Source organism: Gracilinanus agilis, chromosome 5 (genome assembly GCF_016433145.1).
Source record: "Gracilinanus agilis isolate LMUSP501 chromosome 5, AgileGrace, whole genome shotgun sequence".
Taxonomy (NCBI): Eukaryota; Metazoa; Chordata; class Mammalia; order Didelphimorphia; family Didelphidae; genus Gracilinanus; species Gracilinanus agilis.
In genome coordinates this window covers 274,612,769-274,627,980 of record NC_058134.1, presented here as the reverse complement: position 1 = coordinate 274,627,980, position 15,212 = coordinate 274,612,769, and positions in this window count along the sequence as shown.

The following is a 15,212-nucleotide window of genomic DNA, read 5'->3' as shown; positions in this document are numbered from 1 at the left end:
TATATATATATATTATAGGATTGCAACTATCACTTGGTACATAAATCTTCAAGAATTGGTTAAAGTTTTGAGAAATTAAATATCTTACTTAGGGTTCCACAGTCACATAGGAGAGATATACACCCAAATCTTTCTGAAAATATGGCCAATATGCCACCCATTATGCAATATTACCTCTTGCAATTTACCATAGAAAATGGGTTTATAAAGGAGGAGAGATAAAAGGGAATAAGAGTAAGTTGAATTCAAAGAAGGACTTAATTATAAGTGATATTTATAAAGCAGTTGTAGAGGCACTATGCCTCTATATCCAGATGTAGTGATTAGGGAATTGCTTAAGGCAGTGGTGGGCAAACTCTATGGCTTGGATCTGGCCCACGGGGAAGTTTGCCCATCACTGCTTTAGTTCATTTTAGTTGCATGACATGGAATAGCTACAATCATTCTAGAAATATCAACTATAACAACAATCATAATAACTCACATTGATAGAGAATTTTAAGATTTATGTAGTGATTTACAGATTCCCTCATTTGATCCTTACAATAACCTTGTACGATAAATACTCCTGATATTAATATCTCTATTTTAAAAATGAGTAAGCTAAGATTCCCAAAATGTAAAGAGACCAGCCAGGATTACACAGCTAGGAAGTTTCAGGTTTTCCTACCTCCAAGTCTAATATCCAGTCTTCATGTTCATTTGTTTTGTTTTAGTTATATCTGACTCTTCCTGTCCCCATTTGTGGTTTGCTTGGCAAAGATACTGGAGTGGTTTGCCACTTTCTTTCTTCAGCTCCTTTTATAGTTGAGGAAACTGAGGCAAATAGAGTTAAGTCATTTCCCCAGGATCATAGAGTTAGTAAGTGGCTGAGGCCAGATTTGAACTTGAGAAAATGAGACTTCCTGACTCCAGAACTGGCATTCTATACAGTATACCATCTAGCTACATTTAGCCTACTATGTTATTATTTTGGGAAAAGAGAGTTTTTCTTTTAAAGGCATTGCCTACAGCTTTTTAGGCACTCTGACAAGACATATTTAAGGATGTAAGCAACCTCAAAAGAGTTACTGGGGCCAAAGAAGAAAAGAAAAATAACCTATCCTAATGACATTTTCAGTTTAGTACCCTGGAAGAATTAATATACCTCATGTTGCCAAGTATTTTATTTTATTCTAAAGTGTGTCTATAGAAAAAAAGAAATTAGTAAACAATCAAAAGTCTTTGTTTCCAGCCACAGTTCCAATTGATTTTTTAAAAATCTTGATTTTAAACTTTAATAACATAAATAATAACCATTCCTGATAAAATTAGATATTTATTTGTTATTCCAAATTTATAGTAAGAGAAATGGAGTTCTAGAAGTTCAGTAGCTTTTGGTTTCTAAAGAAATCAATATTATAATTAAGATTAAAATGTAGTTTTCTCTGGTTCCAATAATGTGCTTGGGTCATATCGACAGAAGGTAAGAGAATAAATTTCTAGAACACAGCTAGGTCAAAGTCTCTTACTTGCAACTTTGTTATTGAATTTGACAGACTTTAGAGGATGTTCCCTTTTTTCTGAGAATACTAGTTGTTAACAAAACTTGAGTATAGGTTTTAAAACAAAGAAGAAATTGAATGAGTGGAGGGCATCAGGTGAATATTAGTCTACCTACTAAATCTAGTTGTATTGACGTCCCTATTTTCAAGGAACTTATTACTATATCATAATTCCATTTCTCAACTGTGATAAAACTAGAAATATAGCAGTAACATCATGGTGGACAAAGGGCTGAACTTGAAATCAAGAGACCTGGGAGTCAGATCTTGACTTTGACACTTAATAGGTTAAATGATATTTTAAACTTTCTGGATTTCTGTTTCCTCCCCTACAGAAGGAGGGCAATAATTCTGATCCTACCTTCTTCCTAGACTTATCCTGAGGAAACTGCTATACATACTTTAAAGAGATTAATAAATGTGATTTATCATTCTTTATTCTTAAATTATTCTTTATTCTTTCACATATTCTTCATATGTGAAGCATTTAAATTTTTTAGTACCATCCAGCATACAAATGAACCCTATCATGCTGAGGTACCTCATTGGCATGAAAAGTATTTGCCTGAATTGCCACCTACTCTTTATTGGTCAATGGTTACTATATTTGAGAGCAAGCTGAATTCCTGCTACAGGGTTTTGGAAAAGATAGAGTTTGCAAAAGAGAGAGATGTATTTTTGGTTTAAATAGTTGAAACTCAGAATGCATTCTCCCAAGGAAATAATTCATAAATAATGAAATAATGTATTTCTGTAGCGTCCTGGATTAATAGGTTTGAGAGGATTAATTCTGAGGAACTAAATCCCTAACTTGAAGTCCAACCCTTTAGAAAAAATGATAAATGTATTGTGATATAATTGGCTTCCTTTGTTTTATTTTATACATTTAGAGACAGTCTGAAAAAAGGTCCATAAAGCCTCACCTGACTGCCAAAGGGAACCATGACACATGAAAACATAAAAATCTTAGATAGATAACACTATTTCCATGGAAAAAAAGGGCTTTAAGTTCCAAACAATTGACTTGGCAAATAGATTTGTCCTGTTTGTAAATCCATGTGCTTGTCACGTAGTAGAAGCTCAATAAATAATAATTGAGTGAATAAATGAATATTATGCATCTTAGGTTATTATTTGAAATAGTTTTTTTTCTCAGTTATTAAAGGTAAATAAAGAGCTACAAGGGGAATACAGTAGTGGGCCTTTCTATCCCCACGGCAATACGATTTAGCAGTATACAAATAATTTAACAATGTTACAGCCCTCATTCCCAGAGTAATTTCTGTTGCATTACCAACCCTATGTAAAGGCTATTTCTCAACTCATCTCCCCGTAAAAAAATCTCTTTAAAATGCATCCTAAGAGAATTGTACAAATACATCTTTACAGGTTTTTTTCCCCAAAGACAAAAAAGGGGTGGAGGGGTGGGGCTTCCTTTAAGCATCTTCTTCCTTCTTTTGATTCAGAATATGGTAGACCTCCCTCCAAAGCCACAGAGAGGCTAAAGAAAATAACCCCTGGCAGCACCAGAAGTCCTTGACTAACCATATTCCTTCTCTCTATACACCTTTCTAGGAAATACCTTCTGAATTTTTGTTAAGATTTTTGCCCCCAGGACTGACTTCAGTTAAGGGATGCAATCCCTAAACATATATTCTGGTTGTGAAGCAAATGACCTAGTTATTCTTATCTTCTAATTCTAAGAACTTTTCTCTTTTATCAGTATCTTGATTAGGAAATTTGGAGTTCAGAGAATTACAATGAATATCAGCTGGTTTTGTAACAAAAGCATTGGATCTGGAGTTTTAGGCCTTGGGTTCAAATACTAGTCTTTTCATTTTGTGATCTTGGGCAAATCACTACCTTAATCTAGATGTGGGTTAAGCCTAGCACTTCAGATTAGTTGATCTCTAGACTACTTTCACAGGTATAATATTATGATTGTAGAAATAAATTATTATTATTTTAAACAGTTTTGTTCAATACAAGCATGTCCATGTTCATTTTGTCATCATCCTTGCTAATATTGCTGAATTAAATGGATAATGTATTTCTGGTGATTTCTCACTGGCCTGAAATCAACGACTTTTTAGACTATTGCTATGGGAAGTTAAAGAAGTCATTGAGAAACTCATTTGGATTTTACAATATTCTGGTTCATCGCAATGTCTATTAAAAGAGCCATTAAAAGTCCATCATGCTAATTTAGCTGGGAAAATCTAATCGAATGCCATTGGAAAGCTTCCACTGAATTAATGTTGGAGAATTCTAACCAATGCCTTGGATAGAATAGAATTATGGAGCTGGAAGATGTTGTTATTAAAAAAAAAGTTATGTAGTATTAATTAACACCAGGCAATGGAGTCTTTAATGAGAGAATTAAAAATCTTTATGTAAAACAGAAAAGTCTGTATGTCATTTTGGCAAGGGTCCATTGTTACTGACAATTTCCATGCATTTTGCTTCATTATAAAATACCTAATTGATTAATATATCCTACATAGGAAATATTCTCAGAAAAAGCAGAGTGCTTGTAAGACAGCAGAGTGTAGTAGAGAGACCACTGGACTAAGAGTCCAGAATTTCTGGATTCAAATCCTACTTCAGATACCTACTAGTGGTGTCTCAGTTTCCTCATCTTTAAAATAAGTAGATAGAATTTGATGGTCTCTAAATTCACTTCCAGTTCTAAATCTCTGATCCTTTCAATCTAGTATCAATATATATCCCAAATAAAGTTATTAGGTCCCATGGCATTATGAATCTTCCCACTGAGATACAGGGAGAACAATCTTGTAAAAAAAAATAAGGTAGTGCCAGATTTCACTACACATTCTCAAATCTCGCTACTTTCCAGAAAGGAAAGAATATATATTCCAGGGAGGAATCAGTCAAGAACGATTCAACAATCATCTATTAAGTGTTAGTTAACGCACTGGGCTGAGTGATGAGCATAGGAGCTAGACCTGTGATTTCATTAATCCAGAGAACACTCTTGACGAGACTCATTGTTGCAGTTGGTTATTGTGTGTATGTATTCATGTATGTATGTATGTATGTATGTATGTATGTATGTATGTGTATGTGTGTCCCCAAAGCACAGTGCCTGCCTAGTAGTGAATGCTCAATTTTCCTTGTATTTACTCATTATAGCTTATAGTCTTAGGTGCATAGTGCAAAGCTTAAATGATTTGCCAAGAATAACATAACTAGTATGTGGCAGAGGTGGTATTTGAACAAAGGTCTTTCTGATTCTTGGTTCACTATACTACACTTCCTCTTATAATACAAATTTAAAAAATAGAAACAGCCCCTTCCTTCAAGAAATTTAACATTTCATTGGGAGAGTTATAGCACAGACAAGAAGTAAGTAAATACAAAACACAAAATAGCTAATAAAGTAATTGTGGAATGAGGAGAGAGAATTAATATCTGAGGGAATTGGGGAAACTGACCTCTAGTTAGTTATGTTTTTATACATCTACAAATACACTTTTTTAAAATTTTAAACATTTATTAATATTCATTTTTAACATGGTTACATGATTCATGCTCCTACTTTCCCCTTCACCCTCCGCGTTTCCCCCACCCATGGCCGACCCACATTTCCACTGGTTTTATCATGTGTCCTTGATCAAGACCTATTTCCAAATTGTTGATAGTTGCATTGGTGTGGTAGTTTCTATTCTACACCCTCAATCATGTCCACCCCAGCCCATGCGTTCAAGCAGCTGTTTTTCTTATGTTTCCTCTCCTGCAGTCCTTCCTCTGGATGTGGGTAGCGTTCTTTACCATAAATCCCTCAGAATTGTCCTGGGTTTTTGTATTGCTGCTGATACAGAGGTCCATTACATTCGATTTTACCACAGTATATCAGTCTCTGTGTACAATGTTCTTTTGGCTCTGCTCCTCTCACTCTGCATCAGTTCCTGGAGGTCTTTCCAGTTCACCTGGAACTTCTCCAGTTTGTTATTCCTTTTAGCACAATAGTATTCCATCACCAGCATATACCATAATTTGTTCAGCCACTCCCCAATTGAAGGGCATACCCTTCTTTTCCAGTTTTTTGCCACCACAAAAAGCGGAGCTATAAATATTTTCGTACAAGTCTGTACAAATACACTTTTGTATTAGGATTTAGAATAAATATATCTATCTTATTAAGGATTTTAAAAAATTCTTTGTACTTGGAAAGTAAATATAAATATGCTTGATTTTTCTTCCTTTGCCTTCACCATCACCACTAAGAACAAGGAATATTAATAAAGCCTCAATTATATGCCAACCACTGGCTGAGGCAATGAGAATTCAAAGACAAAAAATTGAAAGTGTCCTTACCCTCAAGGAACTTGCTATCAGAGGAAACAACCTAGACATAAATTTAAAAGAATCCATTCTTCTTCATCAAAATTTAATATCCTTCAGTGGAGGGGTGGTTTCTAGACTTGTTTTGAATTTTTTCTTTATTAACAAATTATCTAGCACACAATAAGTGCCTACTAAGTGCTTATTGGCTGATATTAAATTTAAAAAATTATTTGGGAGCGAACACTAACAGGAAGAACCTCACGGAAGAGGAAGCAACAATGTGAACTTTAATGGGAGTTAGGGAAACTAAGAAGTGAGGGTCAAGAAAGAGGATTCTAGAGATGGAGATAATTTTGCAAAGATACAGAGACTGGACATGGAATTTTGTTTAAGCATAGGAACAATGTGTTTGGTGATTATGTAGAGTTTTTGAATGGAGAATGGGTTGAAAATTCTGAAAAGGTAGATAGGAGCTAGATTGTAAAAGACTAGCAGTCAAACATTTGAATTTTCTTTTTTTTTTCCTACAAGTAATAGATAATCTTTTAGAATTTTCTGAGCAGGAGTATGATGTGTTGAGAAGTGATTAGTGTCTGAACTAGGATGTAGATTAATGCATATCATGGCAAAGGATTAGAACAATATTAAGTGAAGTGAAAAAGCTCTGAATGAGTTAGTTGAGGCTAGTGAGGAAAGCCAAGTAAGAGAACCAAAAAGATATGTATCTCTCTATATATACATATCTATATGTACATTTAAATCCCTACACATTGACATGCATGTACACACATGCACACAAGTATACACAATAGGCATAGATTCGTGCATACAGAAACATGTGAATACACAAACCATATATCTAATTGGTTGTGTTATACACATGATACATGTGTGTATATGTATGTATACATTTACACATTTGTGCATATATTCCTATGCAATTACACATATACACACATGCATAAATACAGACACCTGTACAATACACTAACACATGACACATAAGTATTTATTTGTGTATGTGTGTATGTATGGTTGCAGAAGGCACAAGAACTGCATGGAGTGAATGGGAAAGTAAGTACTTATAACAGCCAAAGGGTAGATCAGCTTGATTCTATTTTTCCTCCACTTTTTCTCCAACAAGGAAAAGGATGTCCAAATAAGAAAAGGCAGGACTAATAGAGAAAGTAGAAAGTTTAAATCCAAAATAAATAAAGAGGTAGAAAAGCAATAAATTTGTGTCCTTAATGAGTTTGAGTCACCAGACCAAACAAGCTATGTATTTTGGCAGTGAAAAATGGTAAATGCTATTGCTGGGAAGCTTCAGTGATCTTTGGAAGATTATAGGAGCCAAAGAACACAGATTTAGATCTTAAAGGGATTATTGCAACCAGGAATTGCAACCCCATCTTTTTATAGATAACCTGAGTCTTGGAGTAGTTATATAAATCAGTCTGGGTCATTCATCTTGTAAATATCTGAGGTAGGATTTGATCCTGGATATTCCTGACACTAAGTACAGAGTCCTAGCCAGCATAGTACACTGTAGAAAATAGACAAAGTACTGTTGAATTAAAGCAGGGCAAATGCCCAAATTTTCAAAATGGGAAGGGAGAAAATTTTACAAACCATTACACTTAGTTTCATTGCCTGACAAAATTCAAGAACATGTGAAAGTGATGCTTAATGAACATTTCAAAAAGGAAGCAGTGACTACAAAGAAGCCAGGCAACAGTTTCATAAATCTTTGGTCATAACAGAGAAAGCATCTTTCCTTTTGGATAGTTACTAGGACTAGCATATTAGGCCAGTGTTGTAGATTTTAGCTAAATCTAATAAAGTCTTCATGTTAATCTTTTTTGAAATTGAATTAAATATTTTACATGTCAATACAATTTTTAGTAGTTGTTATTTGACATTTTGTAATCTATGTTATCTCTCTCCCTTCCATCCTTCCCCTCTCCCCAAAGCAACAAGTAATATGATATAGATTATATAGGTTATGTGTTATCATACAGTACATATTTCCACGTTCATCAGGTGAAAGAAAACACATATTCATTCACTAGAGTAAAGTTCATGGAGGAAATAAAGTGAAGAACAGTATGCTTGCATCTGCATTCAGACTCTTGTCAGTTCTTCCTTTAGTGGTAGATAACCTTTTTCATCATGATTCCCTTGGAGTTGTCCTGGATGCTTGTTTTGTTGATAATAGTTAAGTAATTCACAGTTGATCATCATACATTCTTCCCATTACTGGATACAATGTTCTCCCCATTCTGCTTGCTTCATTTTGCATCACTTCGTATGTCTTTCCAGTTTTTTTCTTCCAAGCATCATGTTTGTAATTTAAAAAAATTTTTTTTAAACTTTTATTTAATTGATTAATTAAGAAAAAAATTTCCATGGTTACATGATTCATGTTCTTTCCCTCCCCTCCTCCCACCCCCTCCTGTAGCCGATGCGCAATTCCACTGGGTTTTACATGTATCATTGATCAAGACCTATTTCCATATTATTAATATTTGCAGTAGGGTGATTGTTTAGAGCAGTGATTCCCAAAGTGGGTGCTACCGCCCCCTGGTGGATGCTGTAGCAATCCAGGATGGGGGTGATGGCCACAGTTGCATTTATCTTTCCTATTAATTGCTATTAAAATAAAAAAAATAATTTCCAGGGGACTAAGTAATATTTTTTATGGAAAGGGGGCAGCAGGCCAAAAAAGTTTGGGGAACCACTGGTTTAGAGTCTACATCCCCAATCATATCCCTGTCAACCGATGTGATCAAGCAGTTGTTTTTCTTCTGTGTTTCTGCTCCCACAGTTCTTTCTCTATGTTTGTCATTTCTAATGGCACAATAATATTACATTACAAAGACATACCCCAACTTGTTTAGCCATTCCCCACTTGATGGACATCCCTTCGGTTTCCAGCTCTTTGCCACCACAAAATGAGCTGCTATCAGTATTTTTGTACAAGTACATTCTTTCCCTACCTTTTTCTCTTTATATAGATCTCATAGTGGTTTTGTGTATGCACAATTTGATGGTCCATTAACCATGATTCTGAAATGTTTTCTAGAATGGCTGTATCAGCCCACAGATCCAGCAATAGTATACCAGTGTCTCAGTTTTTCTAAATCCCCTCCAAAAGTTACTGTTTTCCTTTTTTGTCACATTAGTCATTCTGATAAATGTGAGGTAAAATCTCAGAGTTATTTTAATTTGCATTTCTCTAATAGTGATTTGGAGCATTTTTTCACATTACTAAAGATAGTTTTAATTTTTCACAGGAGAATTGCCTGCTCATATTCTTTGACCATTTGTCAACTGGGAAATTATTTGTGTTCTTATAAATCTGACTTTATATATGTGAGAAATGAGACCTTTGCAAGAGGCACTTGCTATAATTTTCCCCCAATTTGTTGTTTTCCTTCCAATCTTGGTTGCATTTCTTTTGTTTGTATAAAATCTTTTTAATTTAATATAGTCAAACTTATCTATTTGATATCTTGTAATATTTACTGTGTCTTATTTGGGTATGCATTCTTCCTTTATCTATAGATCTACAGGTAAACTATTCTATGTTCCTCTAATTTTTAATGGTATTACTCATTATTTCTAAATCATGTATCCATTTGGACTTTACCTTAGTGTATGGAATGAAGTGCCTCGTGCTATTCTTCTAGAAAAGCTGGGAAATGTGAACTAGATAATTGTACAAAGTGGTTGACTTATATAGTGTGATAAACCAAAGAGTGTCTAGAAGAAAACAAGCATTGTGAAGGTCCTCCAGTTTATATTATATAGAGATTGGTTTAAAAAAAAAGGGAAGTATCCAACCTGGAAAGAGATAAGAATGAAAGGGATAGAATAGGCATCTTCACATATGTGGAGATCTGTCTACTGAGTGTCAGGCTATCGGCTAAAGAGTGACTTATTAAATCAAGAATGAATTCAGATCACATGATTGTCTCTAATGTGCAGAACCTCATTTTTAAGAGCAAAGAATAAAACTAAATGCTGAATCAAGCTTTCAGAATCCCTCAAAAGGGAAAGAAAGAATGTAATTTTCCTGCTTGATAATCCCCAGTCTGTTGCTTTAGTTTCTCTTTTGGGTACTTTCCTAGTAGACCTAAAGGGTATTTATGACATTTTTGGCTTTATTAAAATCTATTTTTTTCTCCTGATATTGCAGTTTTGTATATAGCAATCAGAGAAACTTTTACAGAGCTCTGTTTAAAGATGAAGTTAAAAGTTCTTACCTTTGTTACTATGTTATATGCATTACATATATACATACATATAATATTTGTATATATATTTGCATGTGTACATATACACATGTATGATAAAACTGTAAGGATATACTGCTTATTTAGAGATATTTCAAGGTAAATAGAGATACTTATTATTAGACCAGGTAAATGTATATAGATAGATGGATGAATACATATAGAGATTCATGAATATATATGTGCATATATCTATGTAAACACATAGAAAATTTTGGTAGGTTTTTTTGCTTTGTCAAGAGAAATCATTTCACTCTTTTTATTTCTATCCCCCAAACCTAACACTGGGCTTATCATATGTGTAACCTGGCATGCCAGGAAGACTTTGGCTTGACTGAATAACCAAACTGGGCTGCATCTTAATTGGATTATTCAACCTGATTCAATTATACAATCAATTATACAAAGGACACTATACCCACTCCTGTGTTAGAGGGTGCAGAGGTCTCCATATTAGTTAATTTGGACATTATCCAAAGGTCCCCCAGAATACTTTTGCATTGGGCGATTTGGGGATGACCAGACAATCCTGGATTAGATATAGTGAGCACTTAAGAAATTCTTCTTAATGTAATCATTTAGAGCCATAGAGTAAGAATCAATAGAGCAGGAAGCTAGGTGGCTCAGGAATAGAATGCCAGGCCTGGAGATGAGAAGTCCTGTGTTCAAATGTGACCTTGGATATTTCCTAGCTGTATGACCTGGGCAAGTGTAACTCCAATTATCTGGTCCTTACCATTCTTCTGCCTTGGAGCCAATTATTATTATTATTATTATTATTATTATTATTATTATTATTATTATTATTATTATTATTATTATTATTATTCCTGTTGACTCCCTAGGAGCATAGGGTCGCAACCATCTCATGCCAGTGGACTCTGTTCTGGGCAACTTCCCCCAGCTGGGCCCATGTCATTCCGACTGTTTTTGTTTCATTTTCGGCAGATCTTCGCCAGGTCTGTTTTGGTCTTATTAATTCTAAGACATAAGGTAAGGGTTTAAAAAAAAAGAATCAGGAGAGATTGAGTATAAAGATTAGGGGGAAGATAAAATAAGGGGACACAAAGAAACAGGTTTTATAACTTTGGTTTCATTGAAGGAGAGAATTCCCGGTAAAGAACTTCACCTACTTGTATGAATCAATTCCTTTTCTTTGACTTAGAGTTGTCCAGAACCACTCAGAGGATAAGAGATTTATCCAGAGTCACATGGCCACAATGCGTCAGCAAGAGAACTTAAGCAAAAAGGAAGTGAATGTTAAAATTTCAGAAAAACCACAATATGTTAACATAGCTATTCTATCTTTCCTGAAGCCAAACTTTCCTTTATATGCTCTCTCTCCCAATTAATGTGAGCTCCTTGAAAGTGGAATTCTGATTCACTATTTCTATTCTGAGTGCTTAGCACATAGGAGTAGTCATTAAAAGCTTTTTTTTCTTTTATTCAATCATTCATAGATTCCCAGTCACCATGTTATATCATAAAAATACTGTTAACGTGAGACCCTATGACTTAGCATTATGAGAACATTGATTTTGAATTTTTATTTTTCTAAGACATTGTATACACACTCCCCTACTGAACTCAGTGGGATTACTACATGAAGACAATTTTCTAGCTGGTGGATTATATGACATGTATCTAAAAGCAGACATTGGCTCAGTATTTGTAAAGAAATCCTTGTCATCTGCCTCAGAAAAAAAAAGAATCTGTAGCTTAAACGTTAGAAATAATTTGTATGTTTACTAGCACAACAATTAATTTTGATTCAGATCCTTGGTAGTAGCATCCCTACATCTGGTTTAATTTAATAAAGCAACCTAAAATCTTCCCAACAAATACTGATAGAGAGAAACCTATTATATTTAGCATTACCTAACCTCTAAAAGATTCCTTACAATTTGAATCTATTATTTGAAGTTGATTTCCTCTGGAAGTATATGCAGTTATTTAAATATAATCTTCTTATAGTGGTCACCATTCAGCACATAATGTATTAGGACAAATGTCAGGAAATGTGTTTTTTTTAATTTTCTTATCCAAGAAATGACTATAAATATTATCTTTTTGGAATTTCACTTGTATGCAGGATTTCTGCACTTATTTCAGTCTCCATTTATTGAAAGGGAATAGTATTTTTAAAAACTAAGGATAATTAAATTCTGGATTTCCTATACTCAAAGTTATAGAAGAGGAAGAAAATAAGTAGGCCTATAGGAAACATCAATAACAAAATCCAGAATGTTTTAGATGAGCCTAGAAAAAAATTTATTTATTTTTATTTTTTTTTAAACCCTTGTACTTTGGTGTATTGTCTCATAGGTGGAAGATTGGTAAGGGTGGGCAATGGGGGTCAAGTGACTTGCCCAGGGTCACACAGCTGGGAAGTGGCTGAGGCCAGGTTTGAACCTAGGACCTCCTGTCCCTAGGCCTGACTCTCACTCCACTGAGCTACCCAGCTGCCCCCGAGCCTAGAAATATTTTAGCATTTAGAATTTAAATTTTTTCTAAAATATTTTTCAGTGAATAATTTGAATTAAGCATATAAATTCCACAAATAATGCATTATAGTTTATTAATCAATTTTATTAATATATTTATTTTTGCATATTTATATGTTTTCATTTCATGCTTAACATATTCCTTCTTCCTTCTGCATCACAGTGTAGATTTCAATCAGTACTATTAAGCACAAAAAGAATAAGAAATTTATTCCATTATTGTGGGGGGTTAATCAACTCACATTTTAGTGAGAGTTATTTTACCCCCTTATAGTGTGGAAATGCCCAAATCCCATGTACCTTTAATGATGCCCCTTATTGTGGGGTCCCTTTGTTCATCTGGATTTGGTTTTTGTGTCCTTTTGAGGTATCATGTATGGGTCAGTTAGGAGAGTTAAGTGATCTGCTTCTACTCTGCAGCCACCTTAACCCAGAAGTTGGGAATGTGTTTATTCTACTGCATAAGATTTGTTGTATTACTATAAAAAATATACAGAGGAACAGAGGTGTATTTTCATAAAAATCCAAGATTTAAAATTTTGTTCAAGAAAATTTTTCAGGAAAAGAAGATTGCTAACTCCTTCAATCTAGAAAATGAATTCTTTGAAGAAAGATGCCTGCAGAAACCTAAACTGCATCAAGAAGATCCAGAATGAGCTTTGGGGTGCACTTGATTGAACTGAAGGGTCTTGAACCCAATTATTTTGAATATAAACTCTTATGCCGAAGGGGATTGCCCCCTAATTGGCTTTTTGTCAATGAGCCTAGCAAAACATTGATTTTGCATTCTCTCTCTCTCTCTCTCTCTCTCTCTCTCTCTCTCTCTCTCTCTCTCTCTGTCTGTCTGTCTGTCTCTGTCTCTCTTTCCCTCTCCTATTTCCCCCTTATCTCAAACTGTTGTAGTTAGAAGATTTTTAAGGGTACAAGATGATTATTTCAAATGAAAAACTGGGGAAACAAGTCTCCCAAATTATCACAGGGGGGATTGTGAAGCTGGAATTAATCCTACCCTGCCCATTTCTAGATTTAATCACCAAAAGTGTAAACACCACCACTTAATCTTCAAGTGGGGGAGATCTGCAACCCATGTGTGCAAGAGTGGGTTACGAATCAGAATTTACTGACTGCCTCCCTGGGCAGTCCTAAGCAAAGCCTTTGTTGTAATTGGTACACGTGAAATGGGAGGAAGGCACAGGAAATGATGAAAGAAATGGTCTTGATAAATTGAAAGGACTTCCAGGGAGCTGTCTTTCTTTAGCCTTGAACTGGACCTGGATGAGCTCTGTCTGAGACCTTGGACTTGGAGAGACTATTCTTAAATCTTTCCTTTTGAACTCTCGCCTGGTGAGAGAAAAAAATGGACTCATTGGATTGTTCTTTAGGGACTCTCCTCTTAAGAGAGGCTTCATAACTGAAGGCTTTGCTTTATTCATCCCTTGGTTCTCGGATCAAGGCCGAGGCCCTTCTGGTTGAAGACTAATTAACCCTGCCTGGGTTGAACCAGGGGCTAGAACAAAATATTTAGTGTGTTAGGTTAGATTTCCTGCCCTATCCTCTCTCTGGTTTTCTTAGTTTCACTCTCTCTTCCTATTGGTAAATAAACTACCATGAAGTCATTCTGACTTGAGTTTTTCATTAGGAATTGAATCAATTCCTTGGTGACCACACCTTTGAATATTCAGTCCAACCAAAACCATAAATTTTCCCCTTTACAGAGGTAACCCTGAGTTCTTGAAAAACTGTTCAGGTAGATTGTGACTCTGGCAACTCCTTAAAATGGGCATAATTTCAAATACAAGTATGGAAATGGAGTGTGTGTGTTATAGACAGTGAAGTACCACAGGGCTCTGTCTTTTATTAGTCTGTTCAATATTTTTATCATATGCTAAAAATAAAGTATTCATGACCTATTTATTTAATCTATACAAAATTATATGAGCAATATCCTAACACTTCCTCTCTTGAAAATTTGATTACATTTTCCTTAAAATAAATTGAGACCATCCTTGATACATGTTTGGCTCAAGGGACCAAAACTTCAAATTATAGATGTCATGTACTCATTGCCTTGGCACAAAATAGTCACTAAGAAGCACTATGAATTCTTTCTGATGTTTAGCTGGTAGATAAAGATGGACAACTCTGGCAAAGTAGCACCCTTAAGCCAAATCAGCTCAAGGTGTCCTCAATAACTATTGTTGTAGAATATACTCTCATTATTGCTAAGTAAATAGCATTTTGTTAATATTAAATGAGTTATGAGTGTCACATTTTGTTCTAATGAGAGAAACTCAAACTATTAGGGCACTAGTCTGAGTCCCATCTGGCCAAAACAGATGTAGAATCAAAGGAATTGTTAATACTAAAAGCCAAATTGGGAATACCAAAAGAAATCACTTGGAAGACTAGAATTTTGAATTGAATATAATAATTTCAGATATTATGTTGATAGATGTAAAGTCCTAAATTTGAGCTCAATAAGTTAACTTCACAAGAATAGGACAAAAGAGATGGGACTAGAGAAAGACATTTGTGATAAAGAGATAAGGAAACTTTAATGG